Genomic DNA, 27,420 nt, shown 5'->3' with positions numbered 1-27,420 from the left:
TGACATTCATGTGCAGTCTGGCAGTTTATTTGCAGTGTGGTAGTTTGAATGTACATGTACACACACACATTAAAAAAATCATACAAAGGGATAAATTTGTTTCTACATTTGTGGACGTACTTTTGCTTCAAGGAAAAACTTACTGGACTTTAATTTATCTGATTATAGCATAGTTAGACCAAAATTAGCCCTGTCAAACAGAATTCTTTAGGCAGACCTACATACCTGCCATTTCTAATTCATGTCAAAGAATTTAACATCTACCAGTCATATACTGCACTTAATTCACTAATCCATCATGTAACATTATCTTAAGAGCTTTTTTTTTTTTAATTTTAGAGAGAGAGAACAGGCATGCCATGGCTCAGCCACTGCAATTGAACTCCAGATGTTTGTGCCACCTAGTGGGCATGTGCGACCTTACACTTGCCTCACCTTTTTGTGTCTGGCTTACGTGGGATCTGAAGAGTCAAACATGGGTCCTTAGGCTTCACAGGCAAGCATCTTAAATGTTAAGCCATCTCCCCAGCCCTTTCTTTAGAGCTTTTAAATTATAAATGTCTTATGTCACAGAATAATGATAGAACCTCTAACCTGAGATTGAACTGTGCCTTTATTTTCAGAATTTTAGCAGACATAAAATTATGCAATATCTGGAACTGGAGAAATGGCTTAATGGTTAAGGCATTTGCCTGCAAAGCCAAAGGATGCTGGTTCAATTCCCTAAGACCCACATAAGCCAGATGCACAAGGGGCCACATGCATCTGGAGTTCATTTGCAATGGCTAGAGGCCCTAGCATGCCCAATCTCCCCCTTCCCCCTTTATCAAATAAAATATTTTCTAAAATTGTGTAATATCTACAACTGTATAAAATAGGGTTATGAAATACCATTTCCTCCTCCTTTACTGGAGATAGGTGATAATCTTCTCAAATTACAAAGGAAAGAAATCTTGGGTGATGCCAGTATACTTGCTTAGGCTTTACAGATACTTTGCCACACATTCCTCCTTTGCGGGAACTGTTTGTTTTGACAGAAATGCATCCTGGTCTGTTCTTGTGAGTAAGCACACTCCAACCCTCCCCACTTGATGGGAAAATCTCCAACTGTTCTATCTTGTTCATGTGAATGTTCTTTAATGTACTTTAATTCACTCTACACTAAGAAGTTCACTGCTGCTACACAATGACTCTTCATCCTCTAAGATGACTATGAAGTTGGCACCATCTACATGGCTTAACTCTCAGTTGGTTCTGAAATCAGGCAGAGAGAAAAGTAGCCATTGCTTAAGCTCAAATTCTACCAATGAAAGCAATAGAACTATATTGATTAGTGACACTGGTATGTGGCAGTAGAAACCTAGCGCAAATAAGCTCCAGGTTGAGACACCAACAAAGCCGAATCATGGTCACAATTTTTCAGTCCTTAAATTGAGTATTAAGGACACAAGAAGTTGCTAAATTCTTTTTGAAAAAAATATTTCTAAACTTTACTATATTGAAATTGAATAACTCTTGATTGCATTTCCTCACTGTTGGTTAAATTCTGTCTATCTAGTATGAAGGGAGAATTCATATTCAGTAAACTTGGGAAAAGAAAGTTATTTTCTTTACTATAGGCATAAGTGCTTTTCATTCTGTGTCATCATGAAATTTACCCCACTAGGAAAAGGTCAATTAAGAGTTATTAACTGTGTAACCATCTAATAACCAGTCTTGAGGTGTGTGATCAACCCACAAACTATCCCTCTAATTTTTCTTTGTCCAAGAAGCCATCCATGTGTCACAAAGGAATAGGATCTTTATCTCTCAGTTCGAATTGTGTTATGGGTAATGTACCAGTACTGACTTAGTCCTTGAAAAAGATTAATCTCTTGAAATCATCCCCTTAGTACAGATGCAAAAAGCAGCCAAATGTAATAAGCTAATTAGGAGTACATTTCAAGTGTCATTCCTTATTAAATCAAGGCTCTAAAATCTTTCCTAAGTTTCCTAATCAGTAGATATGAGCAATTAATGTCTAATTAGTCATCCATCATGCTTGCTAGAAATATTTTACAAGGAAAATTAAAGATATTTTTTCCCATAAATATTTCACTGAAAAATTGTGGCAGCGTCCTTTTCCACTTTCATCATTTCTACCTAGTAACCTATGTGCTAAGCTAATTATTTTCAACATGAATTGTATTGGTTGGAATTTATCAGAGATTCTATCATTTGATGTTTCCAAATGAACTTATTCATACTTAGCTCAAACAATTGACAGTATGCAGAAGAAAATGAGACCAAGCAAAGATTTTTGACGGAGCCACAGTCCCTTGTTAGAAAAGCAAATATGCAAGGTCAGATTCAAGGCAATGTTCCAGCAATTTTCCATCTGCTACACCATCTTTCCTTCATGTTCTTTATGTGGCACTGGCTGACAGGTTGGCCCAGAACTTGATTTTGAGACCAAGCTGGCCTCAAGCTTGCAGTGATTCCCATTCCTCTGCCTCCCAAGCACTGGGATTACAGCTGTACACTGCCATACCCACCTGCTTATTTATAGCTTTCAGAGAACATTTTGATGCTAAACATTTCACCACTGTGGTCTCCACTAATAAGGAAATAGCTAAACGTTGTTCGGTGTCTATACCACTGAAGAAATACTATGTCATATTTTTAAATGAAAGAAAACATAACTATAAGTTCCAGAAACACTTACTAAATAGACTGAGCCATTTGTAGTAGTTTAAATGTGTGCCCCCATAGACTCAGGTTTGAATATTGAGTCTCTGGTGGATGCAGCATTACTGGGAAAGAGGTATGTCACCAGGAGGTGGATTTTGGAGACCAGCCCCAAGGTGTGTGGATAGAATTTTGAGCTCTGGTGGTTTTGTGGTGCTGGTTGTTGGTGATGTCTCTCTACTTGGATCTGTGAAAATGAGTCTGATTCTTCCCCCATTGATGATGTTCTGCTGGAATTTGTAAGCATGAAATAAACCCTCTCCTCCCATAAGCTGTTTCTAATAAGGTGTTTATTCCAGCTATGAAGATCTGGCTGCAACAATTTTGTAGCACAGAAGTTGCTGCACTGAATCTGACCATGTGGATTTTGGTCTTTTGGTCATTTGGAACTTGTGTACAGGAGGAATGTTCAAGAATTACATACTTTGAATTGGAGAAATCTTTGAACAATCCATTAAGCAGAGCTTGATGGGCTATTCTGATGAAAGCTTGAAAATGTTGAACACAGACTTATGGATTGTGAAGGCTTGGCTTATAAATATTTAAAGGGGAAGAGCACTTGGTTGGAATTAGGATATTGGAACAGAGGCTGGCTACATTCTTCTGCCAATGCCCACAGAGTTTTGTCAAGGTTTAATTTTAAAGTAATTGATTAGGGGCCTGGAGAAATGGCTTAGCAGTTAAGGCACTTGCCTGTGAAGCCAAAGGACCCAGCTTTGATGCCCCATGACCCATGTAAGCCAGATGCACAAATATGGTGCATGTATTTGGAGTTCTTTTGAAATGGCTGGAGGTACTGGAGCCCCCATTCTTTATCTCTGTCTCTCAAATAAGTAATTTTTTTTTAAAAAAAGTGATGGATTGGTATTCCTGGTGGAAAGTACAGAAAAGGATAAAAAAATGTAAGATTTATCCGGTGGGGGGGGGGGGCGGCAGGGAAATCAAGAAAGTTTCAAGTTACCAGCACAAAGACTGGTTTTAGGTTACTAAAGCTGCAGTTTTTAAGCAGGTTACCACCATTAAGAGTGAGGCAACTGTTGTGCGCTGGGACAATGGAAAAGATGCATGAGGGTGAAATTCCACCCAGTAAAGGCTCTATGAGTAGGAACATAAATTCTTTTGAATGAAGAAGACTTAAAAGAACTATGAAGGGCTAGAGAGATGGCTTAGCAGTTAAGCGCTTGCCTGTGAAGCCTAAGGACCCCGGTTCGAGGCTTGGTTCCCCAGGTCCCACGTTAGCACAAGGGGGCGCACGCATCTGGAGTTGGTTTGCAGAGGCTGGAAGCCCTGGCGCGCCCATTCTCTCTCTCTCCCTCTATCTGTCTTTCTTTCTGTGTCTGTCGCTCTCGAATAAATAAATAAATAATTTAAAAAAAAAAAAAGAACTATGAAGCAGTGTGCTGCCCTTTAGGGTCAAAGTTTATCTCCCTTTGATTTACAAAATTGGCTGTGCTACTGTACATTCAGTAATGGCCTCAGAACCATTAAAAAAAAATGCATGTAAGTGGATCATTAGCTGTGTATCCCTCTTCCAGAAGCAGCTGCTGAGATGTAGATTGGGAAATGGGGTTGTAATAAACCTAGTATTGGAGACAAAAATAAAGCTATTTTATGGAGTTCTAAAGATGGATCATGATTTACAGCACTGACATGAAGATGTTTTGGCTATACCAGGCCTGCAAAACAGCTACCATGGAGAGCTGAGGGCTTGAGACAAGATGTTTGCCCTGGTTGTGACCAGCCCAGTTGGAAGGGCAGAATTAGGGAATCCAGAAACTGTTATTGGTCATGAATATTAGACTTGAACTGCAGATTTTTTATGGTTACATGCTGGTTATTCAATTTTTACACTGGTTTAATCTCTACTTGTTCTGTCTTTTTGCAATGGAAATGTTTACACTGTGCCATTATGTGTTGGATGTAATAACCTGTTTTGCTTTTACACAAGTCAGTTAAGAGACAGCCTTGAATCTCAGATGAGACATGGGAGTTTGTAATTGTCTTAAAGTTAAGTTTACAGGGACCTTTGAAGTTGGACTGAATGTAATTTGCATTGTGAAATACTTATAAGTCCATGGAAGCCAAGGGTAAAATGTGGTAGTTTGAATGTATGGCCCCATAAACTAAGGTGCTTTATTAAAATTGAGCTTGTAATTTGTGCCCTAAGCAGGCAGATCCCTGCTATAGGGTTTGTCACTGAAGTCAGATCCAAGTCCAGCCTTAGGGTGTATGGAAAGCAGATGGGAGCTCTGGCTATTCAAGCTGGTGTTTGTTAGCTATTTGATGATGTCACTCTTCTACTGATGGATGCAAGTAAACCAGGTTCTTCTGCCACTGATGGTGTCCCCCTAGAATGTATAAGCCTGAAATAAACCCTTTCCTCCTGTAAGCTGCTTCAGGTTGGATGTTAGTCCAGCTATGCAAAGCTGACTGCAACACCATTTAACAGCAGAATAGATGGAGTTATAATTACCACCCCTCCATAATCATTTCTCTGTCATATTGCTCCCAAGAATGTTTTGTTATATGACAAAGGAACTTTCTGTATTCAGATTCAGATGCCAAAGTTTTGATTTTAAAAGAAATGCATGTTCATCCTTATTATCCATGTGAGTATATTACTGAATCTCTAGAAGCAGTACACTTTCCTGGATCAGAGCAAGAAAGAAGTAGGGGAGCTTGAAAGCAAGAGAAGAACTTCACATACTGTTGTCGCCTTTCAGTTTAAGCGAGTCCTCCCAGTGAGAGTATGGGTGGGCTCAAGGAGTCATGGGTACCTCATGATCAGTAACCAGCAAGGACACCAAGATGGCAAATGCTTACATGCAACTGATTCTACCAACAATCTAAGCAGGTTCCAAAGCAAATTTTCCTCCATGCCTTTACCTAACAGCTAAGGTTGGCCAACACTTTGATTTCAACTTTGTAATAGTCTAAGGAGAGAAATTGGCCACGTCATGAAAGGCCTCAGATTTGCATAATCACAAAATAATAAATTTAGCTTGTTGTAGGCAATCACATTTAGGTATAGCACTGGGAATTTAACATAGCTCTCACTAAGATCATAGCTTTTTTTAGTTAACAATAGCTTTGTGTGCACGTAAAACCTTTTACATGCTCAGAAATAAGGCTGAAAACAAAATTTATGTAACATTCAGCTCTAGAATCTTGAAGTTACAAAGATCAAATATATAATTGTGTGTGTACATAATTACATAGGATATTTATTGACTGAATCCTTTAAAAGCATAATATATTTTGTATTTTTTTGAAGATGCTTTGAAATAGTATGATTCCAGGGAAATGCAAAATTAGTCTTGTTATTTCTCTTCTATACTGGTATTAAGAATCATTCACTACATATGAGTCAATATCTAGAAACTAAACACAAATCAAGTTGAAGTAATTCCTAGATTCTAAGTAATTGTATGGCAAACAGTTACAAAAATGTGTTCCATTTGATCTTCTAGGTATTCCTTCTAATGGTTAAAATGCACTTGACTATAAAAATTGCAGAAGCCCGATTCTGTTTGCAGACCTATACTGTATATACCTTCAAACAACAAAATAAGGAAATTACATATCCTCTCCTTCACCTATAAATAAAAACTGCCCTCTCAAGATTGCAAACGTCCTACCATTACCTCATTTACCAGGGTCTAGAAGGAAGCAGAGACCTAAGCCCAACCACCACCTCTAGGGAAACAACAAATATGGAGTTCAACTGAAACACATCGTAAAGAAATCCAGAGGCTACAGAGGACACAAACTCCTAACACACCCACCAAGGCTCAGGGATTATTGTGGAATGGGGGGGCGGGATAATTTTAAGAGCCACAGGGTGTGTTGAAGTATCATGAGACACAGCCTCCACAACCTCAGAAACTGACAGATCCTAATTTACCTCACAGTAAATACTAAGGACTCTACTGAGCAGGGTACTCAGGGAAACAGGGACTGGGAGTGAGGAGATATAAGACTGTAACTTATATATCATATGTGTATAAATAAAATTTTAAAAATAGAAAGGTTACAACCTTGGGCAAAGCTATCAGTAGAAGTGTACGTGGTGAAAAGCAAAGGTCAGAAGAGGCAAAGGAGTTTCTTTCTTCACTTGAAACCAGCCAGTCCCTTCTCTCTCTTCTTTCCTACCTCCCTTCCTATTCTCCTTCTTTCCCTTTCTATTTTCAATAAGCCATGTTCAAAATCATTTAAATATATGCAAAAGGAAATCATAGGATACTTTAAAATTTTAAACCATTTGAACAAATAAATTCTACCTTTTTACATGAGTATGAAATTCATACTATCTGATAATAGTTCATGAAAATTTCATTTTTTATTGTAAGTCATTTTCTATGACTTACAACATCTAATATCTTTTGCTCCTCAGTCAAAACCAACTAACTGCAATTTAAAATATTTTCTATCATTTACCTCATTTATATCTTAGAAAACCTCACAAGTAAACATATGCCTTCAGAAAATAAAATGAACCTACAGTGACTTGACCGTTAAATTTTTTCCAAGAATAAATGTAGATCTATGCTCTTTACTTAAAATATAATGGATGTTTAGAACTCAAAAGAGTCCACAGAGACATTACAAGGACTAAATATATTATCCTTATAAACTAATTTTGTCAATTGTGATTCATAGCCAACTCCTTACATAAAGTTACAGTTTCAATTTTCCCTTTGAGAGACAGCAAAGAGAATGAAAAGAAAGGCTAAACGCTTATCATCTCAGCTGCCAGGGAATCGTGGGAATAACCAACTTTCTCAGGGGCTTGCTATGGATATTATTTTCATCTGTGTTTCCTAAAAGCACAGCTTTTGAAGAAAATGTACACATCATTTTACTTTATGGGATGCAGGAATGAAAAATAGATGCCCACTGTCACCCAGCTATATTGATTATAAGTGAAAATGTGATCATCTTGCATCGACTTGCCCCACAGCAGTGTGTTCAGTCAAAGTGGCAGAAGGAAATTAATGATTTCGTATCATGCCTAAGAAAAATGTGAGATGTTGCTCACTTTGCCCTCTAGAAAAGAAGGCATATGCAATAGCTGAAAGGTAATAGCTTTCAGAACATGAACTTGAGGCTTTTATTAAAATCATTATTTAATGCACAAAAAACCATAATGAACCCACAGCATGGCATTTAAAGCAGTCACTACTTCTTAGATCCTACAGTGCAGTTTGTTAAAACCAGTACTTCTTCAAATTAAAACTATGCCCTTTTGATTTAGATTATATCTTCTATGTTCATTCATTATATACCTGGCAACCTTAAACAGTAAGTAAACCTATTCATAAAATCATAAGAAATGTTCTTGATTTATTTGACTTTATTTTAGCAAAGACACCTATGATCATACTAGGCTTCGCAGAGCATCAATTTGGGGCTTTGCAGAGATTTCAAAAATACATGGATTTACAGATGTTTGCTTGCCTTATGATTCTGCTTATTGTATCTCATCAGTACTTGCTATACCATATAACCTTTAGCTAAAGCAAGGAAAATAGTTGCAAGTTGAGGATCAAAGATCTCATTCACAACAATCTAGTGTTACTGGAGATATTTTACAGAGTAATTGACCTTTTATTTTGGTAATTCACCTGTCTCTCCAATAACATTCTCCATAAAGTACAAATTATGTTTTAAAACATTATATAAGTACAAATTATTTATAGGAGAAATTTAGTTTCATGTTATTAAAAAGCTACAGTTAACCCTGAGACTTTTCCATCTCTGGTTGTGGTGTTTGTGACTGATTATGCATGTGCTGTATACATGTGCACGTGAAGACACACACACACACACACTCATGGGCATTCAAAAGCTGGAAAAGGATATTAAGTGTCTTCTACCACACTTATGCCCTATTTTCTTAACATGGGGCCTTTCTCTGTGCCTGGAGCTCATACCATTTTTGCTCAGACTGAGTGACCAGTGAGCCCCAGTTATTCTCTTGACTTCTTTCCCCTCAGATCACCATGCCTTGTTTTTAATGGGAGTACCTGAGATCAAACTCAGCTCCTCCTCATGCCCTTCTCCCAGGTCATCTCCCTCTGCCCCTAGACTGGTCTGTTTAGTCTTTAACATATGAATGCACCAAAGGCCACAATATTAATCATAGATATGTAATGATATCCATGTATACAAAGACAGGATTCATCAACTTGAAAAACAAAAGACCCTTATTTGAATGGTGCAGGAACTCACCATGACCCCCCCCCCAAAAAAAAAATAAATAGTGGTCAACTTTCAGTGGTGGGAAATAGTGCTATGTTCTATGAACTAACAAGTGTTTGTTTTAACTTTGGAGATGGTTTTCAATATTTTCATTAAGCCATCCCAGACATCCTGAGAAAGATTAAGAAATTACCACTGGTGAGGCAGAGGTAGTAGGATCGCCATGAGTTCGAGGCCACCCTGAGACTACATAGTGAATTCCAGGTCAGCCTGGACTAGAGCAAGACCCTACCAAAAAAAAAAAAAAAAAGAAGAAGAAGAAGCTTAAGTCATGTCATCCAGATTTCTAAACCCAGTTCAGCCTGTCAGCTATATAATTTAGAAAAAAGTTCACATTTTTTATGTTTATTAAATATTAGAATATATTCTAGAGAAAAGTAGACAATCAAAACAAAGCTTTTGTAGTCACTGACTGTACCAGATTCATGTTGGCTTTCCATACTAGACTCATGTGGACTTTCTGTGCTAGTTTCATGTACACTTCGTATTCTGTTTCCTGATTCCTGCAAGTGCAACCACTCCCAGCCATATTAGGTTATATCCTTTTATTCGACAGTAGTGAGACGATAGTGTTTCAGATTTGAGAGTTGTACAAATTCTGTATTATAAAAACCTTGTAAATTGAGTACCCTTATTTTAAAATTGAAATTTGTAATATCCCAAATTCCAAAATCTCTTGAACACTGACATGATAGTCAAAACATTTCAGATTTTACATCTTAGATTTTCACATTGTAAATGCTCAGTGTATATTTTATATAAAGGTCAGTGAGATCCTCCCTGACCACCCACTTAAATTTTGTTTTAATATTTACCTTTAATCCTCTAATCTCTGACATTCCCCATCTCATCACCATGTTTCATGCATGTATCTTTCTAACATGTATCTTTACCTCATATTCAAACTTTTGCAACAACCATGTGATAGTGTGGGAACCATCAACATAGGAAAACATTGAACTTAGCTTGCTGAGTGAGTGGGCAATGTGAGGACCACTTTCAGCAAGAGTTTTGTTGCAATCACTTTAACAGTTCATGCAGCTGTCCAGGAGCAGTTCAGGTGCTACGAGATGAGATCCATGTAGAAAGTAGCAGGGTATCCTGGAATAGTAGCTCCAAGCCCCACATAAACCAGTGGTTCTTTCAATCACACTGCAGTTTCAGCATGAGCTTCCCACACAGTCATGCTCTATTACAGCCATGATGAGTCCTGAAGAACAGTGTCCCCACAATCGATTCATGATGGACAGCTCTTTTATTTCCTATCGGTCAAAATTCAATTGCCTAACTTGTTGTCATTTTTTAGCATACATAAAGTTACAAAATAAATAAGTAGGCAATCTATGCTTATCCAGTTTTTAAATGACTGGAATTACACAGTGAACAAAAGGTTGCATTCTGATGTGGCAGATCAAGAGTTCTGTGGATTATCTGCCACAAGTATTTTTTTATTACAAGTTTTTCATTTAACAATATATCACTAAGGTGGGGATGTGTCTATGTCTTTTTGTTTTATGTTGAATGTTTATTAACAAATCCCCACAAAATTATGAGACTTAGTTGTTACATAAGTGAATATACATATATATTGATTTGTATAACTAAATATATCTCAGTTTTCTATAAGATAAGGACAATAGCAATACCTAACTCGCCAGACTTAAATGCTTAAATATTAAATACTAGTAAAACACTGTTTAGTGTCTAGGTTATAACCAATTCTTTTAAAATAATTTTATTTTTATTTCTTTATTTGACAGAGAGGGAAAGAGAATGGGCACACCAAGGCTTCTAGTCACTGCAAATGAATTCCAAGATTTGTGTGCCCCTTGTGCATCTGGCTTATATGGGTCCTGGGGAAATCAAACCTGGGTCCTTTGGCTTTGCAGGCAAACACCTTAACCACTAAGCCATCTCTCCAGCCCCTATAACCAATTTTCAATACATACTGTTATTATTGACATTAATATATCAGAATATAAATGGACAAAATTTAAAACTCATCCACAAATGCCTGAACCAAATACATTAGGTGCAATGTTAAAGTCACAGTGAAAATCTATATATTATCCACCTTTGCACAGATGAGTTAAACTACTCAATCTTAAGTAATAATGTAATTTCTTCACCAAAGACATGCCTTCTGGGATGAGGTTTTTAAATTTTAACCTAATAAACATATTTAAAAGCCTTTCTGCTGGATAGACTTATTCAGTGTAGTAAACTGGGTAACTTATAATCTCTAAAGTTTTTTGAAACATTCAGGTTAAAAAATGTAAATAAGATTTAAAACATGATTGAATATTTATGTGGTCTAACTGAACATGAATTCTATATAGGAAGATGGCTCAGAACCACAGAGTTTTCAGATCCTACAGCTACCTATACCATGTACCACATGTACAGGAAAGTATCTGTGCATGAAGGCTAATCAGTAAGAAACAAAAATGAATTTGTCATATACGTGGAAAAAGAATATTCAAGGGATGAAGAGATGGAGCAGTAGTCAAAGGCACTTGCTGGCAAAACCTGACGGCCTGAGTTCAAATCTCTAGTACACAGGTACTATGCACAAAGTGGTACAGTGTCTGAAGTTTGTGTCCAGTGGCAAGAGGGCCTAATGTGTCCATACTCTCTCCCTCTTTCCCTCTCTCTGCTTGTAAATAAATTTTTAAAAAGACGTTTATTGACACCTTTAAAAACTTCCATAATATACATGATTTGATATGTTAAGCTGATTATTCAGTAAATTATTCTAGAAAATCATTAAAGTAATTATGATCTTCACATTTATGACATTATATTTGTAAAGGTTTTTATTTTGTAAATTTTATCTCTATAGCTCAAACTCGTATCTTTGTTTTGCTGTGTTTGCCTCATGAGATTTTTCGGACTTATTTTGTACATGACAAGCATATTATGCGCAGAAATCACAATTAATACATCAGATACATGTACTGGCAAGAACATACATGACATAGAGTGAGTTGGCATTTTATCCCGTACCTTTTGATAGTTAAGGAACCCTTATAAATGACACTCTGTTACTGTCTTCATCTAAACACACAGCTGTTATTTTCATCACTGGGGTTACATCAAAAAGGCACTCATCAGTTAAACATACACATATTTAGTGTTGCAACACTGTTCACAACATTTTTTATTTTTTCTGTTGTAATTATATCTCATTTCTTTCTCTTTTTTTGCTCCATTTATTTTTAATAGTCTGTTTGAATCAGCTTGTCAGGGCACAGAGCCATGAGATTAGACGTACATGGTAACATCAGTGTTTCTCAACACAAGCGTACTGCAGAAATCATTGCAGTTAAGCTATGTGTGCAGTCATTGGCAGCTTGTCAGTTTGTTTCCTTTGGTATACGGTAGAGGTAGGTCATCAGCAAAAAGGTACAGAAGAAGAACTCTTTGACAGACTACCAGAGCATAAGGAGTGATGTCAGCAATGTGGCTCATAAGTCAGCACTGATACTGACATCCACAGGGACTTAACAGAATCACACCTGTTACACAGCCTGTCATGCAAGGCCAACCTCATCTCCCAACGCAGCACTGGGACAGACAAGAGGCAAAGCGAACAGACTTGAGCCCCTTGTCAGCCCATACAATGGAAACAGGATTTTCTACAGAGCCAACCATTTCACAGTCCTGCTAAATCAGGGCTGGAATGAGCATCAGATACAATTAATTCATCTTCCAGAGCAGACTGTCCTTTTAACAAGCCTCTGCACACAGATGAATACTTCCAAAGCACCTGCTGAGGTAATTAGGACACAATGAGGACTTCTCAGGGACTATGTCCATTATACAAAGCAGTAGAGCTATGGCAAGTGCAAAGTTCACATCACGTACCTTTTCTACTATTTACGTGGTTGATGTGGCTTGTTTCACTCAGCCACAGGTGTTTCTGGCTAAAATTTTTAATGAGCGTTCCAGGAACCAAGGCCACCAAGGCTATGGCCAAAAGCTTCAAAATAGTTTCCCAGGAGAAGAGAGCATCCAGAAAGGTGAGGAGACAGGATGGAGCCTGTCTGCACACAGATGAAACTGTATGGAATTAAACCGGTAAGAACTGAGAACAACTGCACAATGGGGATGTTCAGAATCGGGGCTGAGAGGTTCAAGAACTAGTTTGGTGTCATGGGGAAAAGTCTCAAAAACAGTAAGAAGAACAAGCTGTTTCTGTTCTCCTCCACCTTCCAGTGAAGCACGGCTATTTTACCAGGAAAGCAGGAAACGACCAGCTGTTTGCCAAAAGTACTGGAGAGCAGGTAGCAGCATGTGGCACCCACGGAGGTCAGCACACAGCACAGCAGAAGTCCCAGCCATGGCCCAAGCAAGGCACCAGCAAGAACATTCAGGAAGCTGAAGCCAGGGATGGTAAAGCCCTGCTTGTAGAGGTAGGCGCTGTAGAAGAGCAGGAACATGTAGGTCTGGTGGCCCTCCCGGCACTCCCAAAAGACCTCAGAGAGCTCCTGTAGCTCAGCTACATCAGAAGGGAACCACAGTGACCTTCGGGCTCCCCGGCGGAGGTCTGTCTGCGCCCGAGGGCAGTCTCGTGGACAGTAAGTATAATGCAAAGGTGCAGCCGATGAAGACCCATGGCGGCCAGGCCTCCAGCCCTTTACCCTCATCATTAGATAAGAGTCCTGATTTCTCGTTCAGGTTATTCTTAAAGCCTGGCTCCCATGACCCTGACACCTCCACCTCCTGAGTAGCTGTGATTATTGGCACACACCTCTAAATTAAGGAAACTAAACTTTATTGTTTTCTCTCCCTACCCTATTTTCTCCCCTCTCTGATTCTTTTACATTTTAGTCTCTTACTCCTTGTGCTGGTTTGAGTAAGATGTGTTTTGAATATTTGGTCCCTAGTTCATGACTATTTGGGACATGCCAATGGGGTCAGACTTTAAGGTTTATCAGCCCAGCTCCAAGCCCTGGACTGAAGATACCTCCACAGAGATTGGAAACGAGATCATGAACATATATGCTTTCCCTGCCATGATGAAACTTCCCTTTGAAACATGATGTGAAACCAATCTTTTCCTTCCCTCAAATGTTTCTAGTCAAGTGTTTCATCCCAGCAAGGAGAAGCTAACTACGTTACTCCTGTATGCCCAGTTTAGGATTATGAGAGTTGTGTAAGAGAACATTTCACTTTCCTAAACTTATTTCTGATTCTGACATTACTTCTATGACTATATAATCTTTTCTGCTACCTAATTCATAAATAGATGTCTTATTCTATTGTTCAATCTCATTTATTAGGTTCATGAACTTCAACTTACATGAATCTGATTGCTTGTCAAAACATCTATAATTTATTTCTATTTTCAGAGTTTTCCTTCAGTACATATTCTGTTAAGTATATTGCTTATTTTTTTAAAATTCTATTTTCTCCTCCATTTATTCATCTTTAAGTGAGCAATATCTCATCAAACTTACAAGTGAAGGGATTTTCCATGCTGGAATTTTTCACACTCATGTCATGGTGAATATGATGGTCTGAAAGAGCAAGGGGCCACCTTATTAGGAATAGTGTATTTTATCTTTGAGTAGCCCAGAGAAAACTTCATTCTCCTCTCTTCTCTTCCTAGAGGAAGGCTTGCAATCATCCTTCTCTCAGAACACTTTTTTTTTTTTTTTGAGACTGAATCTCAGGTAGCCCATTTGAGCCTCAGACTTTTTATATAGGTGAGGCTTTCCTTGCATTTCCCATCCTCTTCAATGTAAAGATTCTAGGTGCATAGCACTATAATACTATATATTATACTATACTATATATATGGCATACTATGATACTTTTAATTCCTGTTGTTTTTCCATTATTGACTTCACATCTCTAAAAATATAAAACTAAAGTTTCAATGCTTTTAAAATTTGGAGGATTATTTACATTGGCTCATGGTATGAAAGATTTCAGTCCATATTCCTGGGCTTTGTTGCTTCTGAACCCATGGTGAGGCATATAAGGGTGGCAGGTACAAATAGCATAGTCAGCTCAAGGAAGACAAGGACAGAAAAGGAAGATTAAAAGGTGCATCCTTGAAATGTATTCCCCAAGAGTCATACTACTCCCAACTAGGCTCAACTTCCTATCATTTCCTCTGCCACCACCACCTGTTAAAGCCAACAAATCATGAATCTATCCATAATTAATCTATTCATGATTTTACAGCCATTATCATCCAATCATTTCCCTAAAAGCCTATCAGCAAGCAACTATGACCCAAACACATGAACTGGCAGATAACATTCTATATTCATGTCACAATGGTATTGCCACCTTGAGGTGTATCAGAGAAGCATCAGTGAGGCTACCTGAGACTGCCCAGAAAGTGCCTTCTACCATGGAGGATTAGGCATTTTGAACCATCCACTTGATCACTGGAAGGACAGTGCCTACAGAGGGAGTCTCCCTCTGATTGCTTGAGGCATCCATTGGATGATTACACCATTAGATTGATCGTGTGTGTGTGTGTGTGTGTGTGTGTGTGTGTGTGTGTTGTTGTTGTTGTTGTTGTCTCTGCATATCTATATAAATGTGTTATCTTTTCCATCGCATTTATAGGACAATTCATCAGGACTTCACATACTTATGGGTATAAGAAATTCCACTAAGAATTTGTTATGTATTTGACAAGGACTTTTTTTAATGTTTTCATCCATGTGAAAAAGAAAATCTGAGTCTTCAGATGTGTGATGTCTTAACCAGAAGGCCCTACTGCTATTTCTATACTGTTGCAAGTTCTTCTTGGAAGCACACCAAGATAGTGAAAAGTCTTATGTTAATTTTTCCCTCAAATTATCATTATTTTTAATTATATTTTTCTTCTATGTAGTCACTCCTCTGATGTACACATTCAAGAAATTTTATATTTAAGACCTTTACCTCAAACAGGGAAATTATCAGGCATTTAGCCCAAATCAACATTTTAGGACATTTACTATTGAAGAAAAGCCTGTAATATAAATTTCTGGCACAAATGAAGTTGAAAATAAACTATTTCTGAAACCTTCTTCTGAGCAATTTATATCAACACACACACATGCATAATAATGAATATATCACATTATGTGCTATGTATATTATGAAGTCATGTGTAAACATAGAATAATATATAATATACATTGAGCTTAATATATCACAAACAGAATTTGTTGTCAAGTAGACTTATGTGTGTATTCAGCAAATGTTTACAATATGGATGTTTGGCAGAAAGTAAATTTCATGAATAATCAATTCCAAAATCTTCTGGTTGTGCAAAGATAATTCATGCTAGAATGCTATTTTAAAATTTACTTGTAGAAAAGAAGACTCAGAACAGAAAGGAGGAAGATACAGGTCTGATCACATGTAGGAATAAGTGAGGGTGCAAATTGACACAGCTAACATCAGGGTGTTTCTGTGTACAGTTATGTGTTCCACAGCAGCATTTCAGATAAATGTCCCACTATGTAAAAAGATGGGGTTATTGCCTAGTGGCATTGTAGCCCTCTTCTATATCACATCTGTACAAATAAACTCCATGATGTTTGCACAATACAAGTATAGTTGCATTTTCAGGACAAATTCCTATGGTTAAGTGATAAGGGGCTTTGGTGCTCACTTTTGTGATGGCAGCATCTCTTCAGTCTTCATAAAGCCAAGTCAAACACAAGGATGATGAAATCAGAAGACAGATACAATGACTAGAATATTCAAATCAACTTCCTTTGTTCAACCCAAAATTTACATCTCAGAAGTATCCCAAAACAAACCCTATCAACCATATTTTGCTCAACAGAAAACTGGGACCAGAATAAGTGATGCAAAACATTCATAAGGAGCAGACTGACTACAAAGAGCTTTGAGGAAGGCCTCCTGTGGATGCAGGACTTGACGTCTTCAATGACTTCTTTGGAGAAAAGGGTTTCAATAACTCTTGTCAAGGATGACTGAGTCGGGGAATTTGTTTGCCAAACACAAAAATCCCAGCATCAGTTTCTTAGGAGATATCCTCACAGATCAAAATATAGTCTGATATACAAAGGACATGTCAGGGAGTTGAAATTTTATGAAGACTGAATCTTCTAAAATTAAATAATGTTTCCATCTGAAATAAGTTAAAATTATATATATATATCTGTCCATCTTTGGTGCCCAGAGGGAAGTAACTACATAGACCCTTATCAAGGCAAGATAAATATATTGAGTATATAAATCACAGATTTCTTAAGTTAACTTAGAACACTGGAGTCATAGCACTTGCTGTTATGTTTAATATAAAATAATAAATCAATAATGATCAATAAATATCTCAAGCAGATAATAGAGAAATAATTATTTGAATTTGTTTAATTATACAATTAAGGTAGCAGTAGAATGAAATTACAGGTAATAGAGCATGAATTTTTAACAATTTCAATGGGAGGATGATTGATGGTTCTGTGAACATTCCTCAGTTTGTTGGTAATCCTGAGCCTCACAAGAACTTTCAGCCTCCTCACTTCCTGTGTGCAAGAATGATTTGAGGTGGGTTCAGTTGTGGAAGTCCTTCCTCTTAGGCTTTGCTACAACCTGAGATTACTTTACATTTAGAAAGTATTGAAAATCCGTATTGTAAAGAACAGGATGTTCTGTTGTCTTTCAAAATGATTCCTCTTCCCTTGCCTCTGCCTGCAGCTGGAGATGATCTCTCTAATATTCACTGTAAGTCTTGGGAAGGGTTTCTATAGGCCAAATGCCCAAAAGTGTGTGAATAGGACTTACTGTCTCTCAGGACTGGATTGTCTATGGTTATATGCCCTAGAAATTTGATGATTACAATTCAGATTTTTCTACTATGGTATTCTATGGTATGGAGTTCTTGCTCAGGAAAGTGTTATTTGTATTTACCTGTGTGTCTCTGCAGTTCTAGGAGCAACACTTTGCTAATGATGTGATTTCTTGGTAGAATCAATAATACTTGCTATTTTCCATGTTGTTAATCCTTTACCTTAATAAAAAGCAGTAATGACTTCTGAATTTTACATGCAAATAATCATTTTGCAATACACAAACACCAAACCCTAAAACAAGGTCAAGGCCCACAAATGCAGTATTTTTAAGCATACAAGTTTTACACATGCTTTGACATATGGAACACATGTCAATAGATCACATTAGCTGGTTCTAATTTGGACACATTCTCAATCCTTAAGTATCTCATTTTATTTTATTAATTAAACTGTTTCCATATGCTTTTCAGAATGTGATGTGGACTGGCAATTGAATAAACCTAAGGAGAATAGACTAATAACCTCTAAGACAGCTAGGCAGGACTGTTAATAACATCATTCTTTCCTATAAGATGGAATTCTTTCCACAACTGTGTAATATGCACAGGCCTTGTAATTTTGTAGCTTTTCAGACAAGAGGTATAAATATATGAGACACTAGTATGAGACAAATCTTGGCAGGAAATCTATGGCACATATTTCAGTGGAATATGTATAGCCACATTATCAGCACAGAATTCTGTATCTTCGCCAAATGAGGATAGGATAGTGGCCCTGGAGAGACTGCTTAGTTGTTAAGACACTTGTTTGCTAAGCCTAAGGACCCATATTCAATTCCTCAGGACCCACATGCCAGATGCATGAAGTGGTGCATGAGTCTGGAATTTGCTTGCAATGGCTGAAGGCCCTGGTATGGCCATTCTAACACACCCACCCCTGTCTATCTCTGTCTCCCATAAATAAATGAACAAATAAGGATAGTGTTCGGTTTCTGCATCTAGAAATCATCTCTATGATCTTGAATATACTCTTTAACCTGTATATCACTCAGCTTCCTTATTTGTAAATGGTTATAATGCTACCTCACAGAATTGTATAAAGAATTAAACAACAGTAATAAAAGATGTATAACATAATTTTACAAAGTGGGACTCTGATGGCAATAGAGGAAAGAAAAATAAACAAACAAGGTGGCTCAGGTAACAGCATTGTTTCAGTTCATATGACTGAAAAGTGGACATAGGTTTGTTAATGACTTATTAGCAACTATATCTTCTCCATTGTTCCTCGGGTTCACATTCTCCCAGGAAAGGCTTCACTTTCCTGATGATAAAATGGGAGCAGCTGTCACTCCAGTTTTTTAGTAAGGAAAACACAACTGCCGACTTTTTTTTTTTTTTTTTTTAGAGATCCTAAGATGTCCATTAGCTCATCTTAATTTTTTTATTCCCTATTACAATATCCAACAGTTAATTCATAAAAACAAAATAAATTGAGAGTTTTTAGTAGGTGTCTATTGGAATAACTTTACCAAGAGATGATTGGCTTCCTAGTACTTCCTTCATTCAGAAGTAGAATCCGTCATTTTGCTCTCATTATTGACAGACCTATGATGGAATTTAGATGGGACACTTCAAGAACAGGGGAAAGGATTACTAACACATGTTAAAGAGGTGATGGAATTTTAATTATTTTGCTTTGTAGAAAATACAACAAAAGGTATGCAATTTAAACAGTCAGTATACAGAAGACAAGCACTAGAAATGCAGGCTTTAATGGTACCAGGGACTCTTTTCTAGTAAATAAAATATTCTAGCAAAATTGTTGTTAATTTTACTTTTCCATCCTCTTCCTCTAATAAAAATGAAGGGTAATGCTTTAATCTTCATGGTGGATAGGGGCCAAATTCAGGACCCCATCATAGTCCCTCAACTGCCAATCTAAAAAGCCCCTTGCAATGATAAACCTTTTTTTTTTTTTAAATTGTATTTACTGAAAAGAAAACTAATAAATTAAGACAGTTTGGTACCATTATTTAGGCTCATCTGTGATCTACCCCCTCTCATTAGACCCTCCTTGTTAATGAAAATGGGTCATGCATTGTGGAGTTAGCCCCCAGTTATTGGTATGATAAATGTCTCTGCAAATCATGACCCAACATGTGACTCTGACATTCTTTCCTCCCCCTCTTCCGCAAAATTTCCCCGAGCCATGTTGGGTTCATTTTTGGTCTGCTTCAGTGCTGAGGTGTTGGGGGCCTCTGAGCCTCTGGCTCTCTGATTTGGTAGGAGTTGATTTTTCTCTGCGTTGATCTCCTTCCCCTTTGTGCTGGTATCCGGTTCACAGGAAAACATCACCCTTGCTTATTTTGCCAGTTGTCCTTAGTTTCAGTTGGGCCCCTTTTGAGGTATGTTGGGGCAGCTCTCTTCTTAGGATCTGCATCTATCTGGAAAAGAGAAGTAGATTCTCCAACGGATAGTAAGTTAGCACCCAGAAAATTGAGATAACACTTACTTTTTTGATAGACAGTATGGTAGGTTTAGGCCCTCTTATACCCCGTGATTGATGGTAGCTTGATATTGTAGAGTGGGCTTGTGTTTGGGTATGGTTCTGACTTGTTTCCCAGCTCCAGCTATGGGTCTAGTACCACTGAGTGGATCAGTTAGCCAAATCAAGAGCAATTGATTCCTCACCATGGCTGTGTACCACTATTGCATTTGTGTGGGCATCACATCCGGTTATTTGTTGCTAATTAGGTTAAACAATGTGTTGCTTGGACAGCGCTTGGTCATTTCCCCCAGTCGCCTATGTAGCGCCTTCTGGCACTAGACACGCTGACTGTCTGGGGACTGACTCTCTCCTGGCTTCCAGCCATGTCATTCCATTTTACGCGACAGCTGCGTATGGAGTCTTCAGCAATAGGGTCTTACCACTGGCCTTTGGTGGGTCATCAAGTACTCTGACAGAAGTCTGTCATTGTTTTGGGAAACCTTGTAGGTTTCTCTGATCAAAAGCTCATTGTGGATTGTAGGCCCAAGCTGGAAGTGGGGGTTACAGGTCAGTGTCCACTAAGAAATTGAGGAAAAACATAACTAATATACAAGAGTTAGAGTGGAGAGAGATAGAGGGGAGAGGGGGAGGGGGAGGGAGGGAAGATGTAGGAGATTTAGGTCAGTTTTGATCCTACCCTCTCCAGTGTCTTGTGGTTCAGGTGTTTCCTGTAAGGGTCTAGTGAAGGTTCAGCCATTTGGTCTGTCGTTTAGGAAGTAGAATTTATGGTACCATTGCCGTTTGGGTCCGGATTACTGTATTCCACCCTTTGATTCCCTCCCCGCCCTCCCATCCATCTTATTGTCTAGTCCATGAGGTGCTTGCTGGGTATGTAAGGCATCTTGGGCAGATTCAGGTTAGGTGTTGCAGATGAGTGAGACTATGTGTCGATTTTTTTTCTGTGATTGGGTAAGTTCGCTGAGAATGATTTGTTCCAGGTTCAACCATTTTTCCTCAAATTTCTTTATGTCGTTTTTTTCTTACTGCTGTATAGAATTCCATTGTGTAGATATACCACATCTTTGTTATCCATTCTTCTAATGATGGACATCTGGGTTGATTCCAGCTTTTAGCTATTACGAATTGAGCTGCTACAAACATGGTTGAGCAAATCTCTCTGGCTTTTGGTTTGAAGGTTTTAGGGTACATGCCCAGTAATGGTATAACTGGGTCTGTTGGTATTTCTATAGTCAGCTTTTTCAGGAGTCTCCATATTGCTTTCCAAAGTGGCTGTACCATCCTGCATTCCCACCAACAGTGAATGAGTGTCCCTGCTTCTCCACATCCTCACCAGCATTTATTTTCATTTGACCTTTTGATGTTGGCTATCCTTATTGGGGTAAAGTGGAATCTCATAGTTGTTTTAATTTTCATTTCTCTGATGATTAGGGATGATGAACATTTTCTTAGGTGTGTGTTTGCCATTTGTATCTCTTCCTCTGTGAATTGCTTGTTTAACTCTGTGCCCCATTTTGTGAGTAGGGTATTTGTCTTCTTATTGTTTAGACTTTTGAGTTCTTTGTAAATTCTAGAGATAAGGCCTCTATCAGTTGGATAACCTGCAAATATTTTCTCCCATTCTGTGGGTATTCTATAGGCTTTGCTTATTATATGCTTGTCTGTAAAGAAACTCTTCAGCTTCATATGATCCCAATGGTTGAGTGACTGGTTAAGAACTTGAGCCACTGGGGTTTTATTCAGGAAGTCTTTTTCCATTCCTATATCATGGAAAGTACTTCCTAAATTTGCTTCCAGTAGTTTTTGAGTTTCTGGTCTTATGTTGAGGTCTTTGATCCATTTGGATTTGAGTATTGTGCATGGTGAAATGTGTGGATCAAGTTTTAGTTTCCTGCATGTGGTTATCCAGTTTGTCCAGCACCATTTGTTGAAGATGCTATCTTTTTTCCAGTCTATATTGTTTGGGCCTTTGTCGAGTATCAAGTAGCTATAGTTGCTTGGCCCAAAATCCGGGTCCTCAAGTCTATTCCATTGGTCTATACTCCTGTTTTTATGCCAGTACCATGCTGTTTTTATTACTATGGCTTTGTAATATAGCTTTATGTCGGGCATGGTGATGCCACCAGAGATATTTCTTTTGCTGAGGATATGTTTGGATATGCGAGGCCTTCTGCCTTTCCATATGAAATTTGAGATCATTTTTTCTATCTCTGTGAAGAACACTGTAGGGTTTTTAATTGGAATTGCGTTAAATCTATATATTGCCTTTGGTAGGATTGTCATCTTCACAATGTTAATTCTGCCTATCCAGGAGCATGGGAGGTCTTTCCATCTTTTCAAGTCCTCCTCAATTTCTTTTTTGAGAGTTTTTATATTTTCATTGTATAGATCTTTTACTTCCTTGGTTAACGTTATTCCAAGGTATTTTATTTTTTTTGTTGCTATTGAAAATGGGACTATGTCCTTTATTTCTTTTTCTGTGTCTTTGTCATTTGCATACAGAAATGCTTCCGATTTTTGTGCATTGATTTTGTATCCTGCTACTTTGCTATAGGAGTCAATCACCTTCAAGAGTTTTGGGATGGAGTCTCTCGGGTTTCTTACATATACAATCATGTCATCAGTGAATAGAGCTAACTTAACTTCTTTTCCAAATTGTATCCCTTTTATTTCCTTCTCCTGCCTTATTTCTTGGGCTAGGACTTCCAGAACTATGTTGAAAAGCAGAGGTGAGAGAGGACATCCCTGTCTTGTTTCTGATCTCAATGGGAATTCCTCCAGTCTCTCTCCATTAAGTATTATTTGGGCCTTTGGAGCTTTGTATATTGCCTTTATTATGGTAAGAGGTGAACCGGCCATGCCGATTCTCTCCAATGTTTTGATCATGAAGTGATGTTGTATCTTGTCAAAGGCCTTTTCTGCATCTATCGAAATGATCATGTGATTTTTATGTTTAAGCTTGTTTATGCGGTGTATTACATTGACAGATTTTCGTATGTTGAACCGCCCTTGTGTTCCTGGGATAAATCCCACTTGGTCAAGGTGGATAATGCTTTTGATGTGTTGTTGGATTCAGTTTGCGAGTATATTGTTGAGGATCTTTGCGTCTATGTTCATTAGGGAAATAGGCCGATAGTTTTCTTTTCTTGTGGCATCTCTGCCTGGTTTTGGGATTAGGGTGATACTAGCTTCATAGAAGGAGTTGGGTAGCTTTCCCTGTTCTTCAATTGTGTGGCACAGTTTTAGGAAGATTGGTTTGAGTTCTTCCATGAAGGTTTAATAAAATTTGGCTGGGAATCCATCTGGTCCTGGACTCTTCTTTTTTGGGAGGTTTTTTATTACTTTTTCAATCTCCATGAGTGTGATGGGTTCATTGAAGTGGTTGATCTGCTCTGAGTTTAGCTTTGGTAGATGATATGCACCCAGGAATTTAACCATCTCCTCCACATTTTCCAGTTTTGTGGAGTAGAGGTTTTTGAAATAAGTCCTGATGATTCTGCCGATTTCACTGATGTCTGTTGTGATCTCTCCTTTTTCATTTTGAATTTTGTTAATTTGGAGTCTCTCCTTTTTTTGCTTGATCAAATTGGCCAGAGGTTTGTCAATCTTGTTTATTTTTTCAAAGAACCAGCTCTTTGTTTTGTCAATTGCCTTAATTGTTTCCTTGGTTTCCAAGTCATTAATTTCTGCTCTGATTTTAATTATTTCTTTCCTTCTGGAGCTCTTTGGGTTGGATTTTTCTTGTTTTTCCAATGCCTTTCGGTGGGTGGTTAGGCTATTGATTTGGGATCTTTCTGTCTTTTTTATGAATGCATTGAGTGCTATGAACTTTCCCCTGAGGACTGCCTTCATTGTGTCCCATAAGTTTTGGTATGATGTGTTCTCATTGTCATTCAATTCCAGGAATTTTGCAATTTCATTTTTTATTTCATCCACTATCCATTTATTGTTTAAGAGTGTGCTATTCTGTTTCCAGTTGCCGTTGGGGTTCTTGTTGGTTTTTTTGTTGTTGATTTCTAGGAATATAGCATTATGATCTGATATCATGCAGGGAGTTATGTCGATTTTCCTAAATATGTGGAGGCTATCTTTGTGACCCAGTATATGGTCTATTTTAGAGAATGTTCCATGGGCTGCTGAGAAGAATGTATAGTCTGTGGATTTGGGATGGAAAGTTCTGTAGATGTCTGTTAGGTCTAAGTGCTCTATGGTTTTGTTGAGCTGTCTTCCCTGTTGAGCTTCTGTTTGGATGATCTGTTACTGATAATGGTGTGTTAAAGTCCCCAGCTATGATGGTGTTGGTGGTTATTTCTGTTTTATTGTCAAGTAGGTTTTGTTTTATGAACTGTGGTGCCCCTGTGTTTGGTGCATACAGATTTATGATTGTAATATCCTCTTGATGGATTGTTCCCTTTATAAGTAGGAAGTAGCCTTCTTTTTCTTTTTTGATTGTTTTTGGTTTGAAGTCAACTTTATCTGATATTAATATAGCTACACCTGCTTGTTTCTTATTCCCATTTGCCTGGAATATTGTTTTCCACCCTTTCACCCTGAGGAGGTTTCTGTCTTGAGCGGTTAGGTGGGTTTCTTGAAGGCAGCAGATTGAGGGGTCTAGTTTTTTGATCCACCCTGTTAGCCTATGTCTCTTGATGGGTGAATTAAGGCCATTAATGTTTAGGGTGATGACTGTGAGATTTGATTTGATCCCTGTCATGTTGTGGTGGTGGAGGTGTGTTGGCATTTCCATGGAATTTAATTTTTTTTTTTCTATCTACTCTGGGTTTGGTTGCTGTGATCTGCTTCTTGTAGGCATTTGTGTTTGGTTATTTGTTTCTTCTCTGTGGAGAATTTCCTGGAGTACTTTCTGTAGGTTTGGTTTTGTGTTCATATAATTGTAAAGCTGAGTTTTGTCATGGAAAGTTTTCCTTTCACCATCTATTATAAGGGAGACTTTTGCCAGGTAGAGTAGTTTGGGTTGGTAGCCATAGTTTCTTATAGTTTGGAGAGTTTAATTCCAGGCCCTTCTAGCTTTCCGGGTTTCCATTGACAAGTCTGAAGTAATTCTGATGGGGTTTCCTTTGAAAGTGGTGTGCTGTTTTTCCCTAGCTGCTTTTAGGATTTTTTCCTTGGTTTCAATGTTTAGAGTCTTAATGATAATATGTCTTGGGGAGTTTCTCCTTTGGTCTAGTCGGTTAGGAGTTCTGTTTGCTTCTTGAATCTTGATGGGCCTTTCTTTTAAGAGACGGGAGAAGTTTTCTTCAATTATTGTGTTAAATAGGTTCTCCATGACTTTGGTCTGAAATTCTTCTTCTTCTGGTATTCCAATGATTCTGATATTAGGACATTTAAGTGTATCCCACAATTCTCTCATGTTCTGTTCACAGGAACTTTTGAACTTACTGAAATTCCTGGACTCTCAAATTGTTTCTTCCATCCTGCTTCCAGATCAGAATTTCTATCTTCCACTTCGCTGACTCTATTCTTGAGAGCCTCTAGTGAGTTTTGGACTTGTTCAATTAAGTTTGCATTTTCTACTACTTTCCTATGTATCACTTCCATCGCTTTGTCCAGCTCCCTTTTTGTCTCATTTTCTGATTTTCTTGATGATTCTTGGAAATCATCCTTGCATTTCTTTGTATTTTCATTTAGTGTGGCCAGCTGATTTTTAAGGTCCTCTTTTTTTTCACTCTACCTCAACTCTCTTAGCTCTCTTTGAATTCCTTCCAGTGTCTTATCATAATGCTCTAGCTTAGTGATGGTAGCATCCATACGATTATCTATCCTTTGTAGCTTGGGGGAGCATGCTGGAGGCATGGGACGCCGTGGTGCGTGGGGGGGCCGCGGGGTGCTCTGGATGCACAGGGAGGCGGGGCGCGTGGGGGGGTTGCAGGGGTAGTGCAGGGGTCATGGGCGTGGAGGGGGGCGGGGCACGCCTGGGCATGCAGGGGCGCGCTCAGGACTCCCGGGGGCGCGTGGGCCGTGTGCGGTGGGGGGACGAGGGGCGTGCAGAGTGGGGGGGTGGGAGCCGCCGGGGCGGGGCGCGGGGGGGGTGGGAGCCGCCGGGGCGGGGCGCGGGGCACTCGGATGGGCGTTTGGGGCTCTGGACTCACGGGGGTGAGGTGCGGGGGGGGGGCCGGGGGGGGCGGGGGAGGGTGTCACGGGTCATAAGATGGGGCGCAGCCACAGGGCGCTCTGGATGAGGGGGAGGACGAGGGGGAGGACGCGGGGGGGGGCCTCGAGGAGCGCGGGCGTGGGGCGCGGGCCTGCCGCGTGTGGATAGGGAGCCTGGGGCACAGGGGTGTGCCCTCCCTCTTGCAAAAAATATCTAATTTCCCTTGAATACTTGCCTTTTTTTCCCTTGTTGTCTGTAGTGCAGCTAGGCGGTCTCCATCTTGGCCAGAAGCAAAGCACCTGTTTTTGTTTTTTTTTTTTTAATTTTCCAAACCCACTTTAAGCTATTATTGGCTGCTTCCCTGGTCATAATATTTTTCTATATGCTCTAACCTTTCCAATACTTGTACCATCTTTCTAGGTTCCTTACCTAAGTTTAATGCTTCTACCTTTTCATATTACCAGTATTTAATGATTTATAAATCTCTACTCCCATCTTAAATCTTCCTGTTTCCAGGCGTATAGTTTCATTCCAAAATGTTTTACAGACAAATAATGTTCAGCAGGACTAGCACTCAATTTTCCCCACCCAAAACCTATTCTTTCCAAGTAACAATCACCAGAATGCATTCTCTTCCTTTCCTTTATTCTTTCTTTCTTCATTTCAGCTCCCTTATTATCATATGTGTTTTCAACAATTTTAATTTAGAAATGTTTCTCCAAGCTACTATCTCTGTTGCCTTACTTCAGGCTCTCATGAATTCAATTTACAATGTATCATTTTTTCAAAATCAGTTTTCTCTCAAAGGCTATTTTCCAGGCACTGCTCATTGTTCACTATAATAATGATCTTGAAACTACTTAACAGAGGGAAAATCATTATGTAACTGTTCATATAATGATTTAAAGAAAATAAAGTATGTGATATGGGGAGAAAGCTCAATGCAAGAGTTGGGTGCTGTATAAGCCTGTGTTCTGAGTTCAAAATCCTTGACCACGTGAGAAAGTCAGAAGCAATATCAAGTTTCTATACTCC

General features: G+C 38.5%; 1 pseudogene; it reads right to left on the bottom strand.

Annotated features, from left to right (window-relative positions):
- Positions 1 to 12,847: 12,847 nt before the first annotated feature.
- LOC101618030 overlaps positions 12,848 to 27,420 on the bottom strand; it is a 130,611-nt pseudogene continuing 116,038 nt past the window's right edge.

This window comes from Jaculus jaculus, chromosome 4 (assembly GCF_020740685.1).
Source record: "Jaculus jaculus isolate mJacJac1 chromosome 4, mJacJac1.mat.Y.cur, whole genome shotgun sequence".
In the NCBI taxonomy this organism is placed as follows: domain Eukaryota; kingdom Metazoa; phylum Chordata; class Mammalia; order Rodentia; family Dipodidae; genus Jaculus; species Jaculus jaculus.
This window is presented reverse-complemented; position numbering and strand designations above follow the sequence as displayed.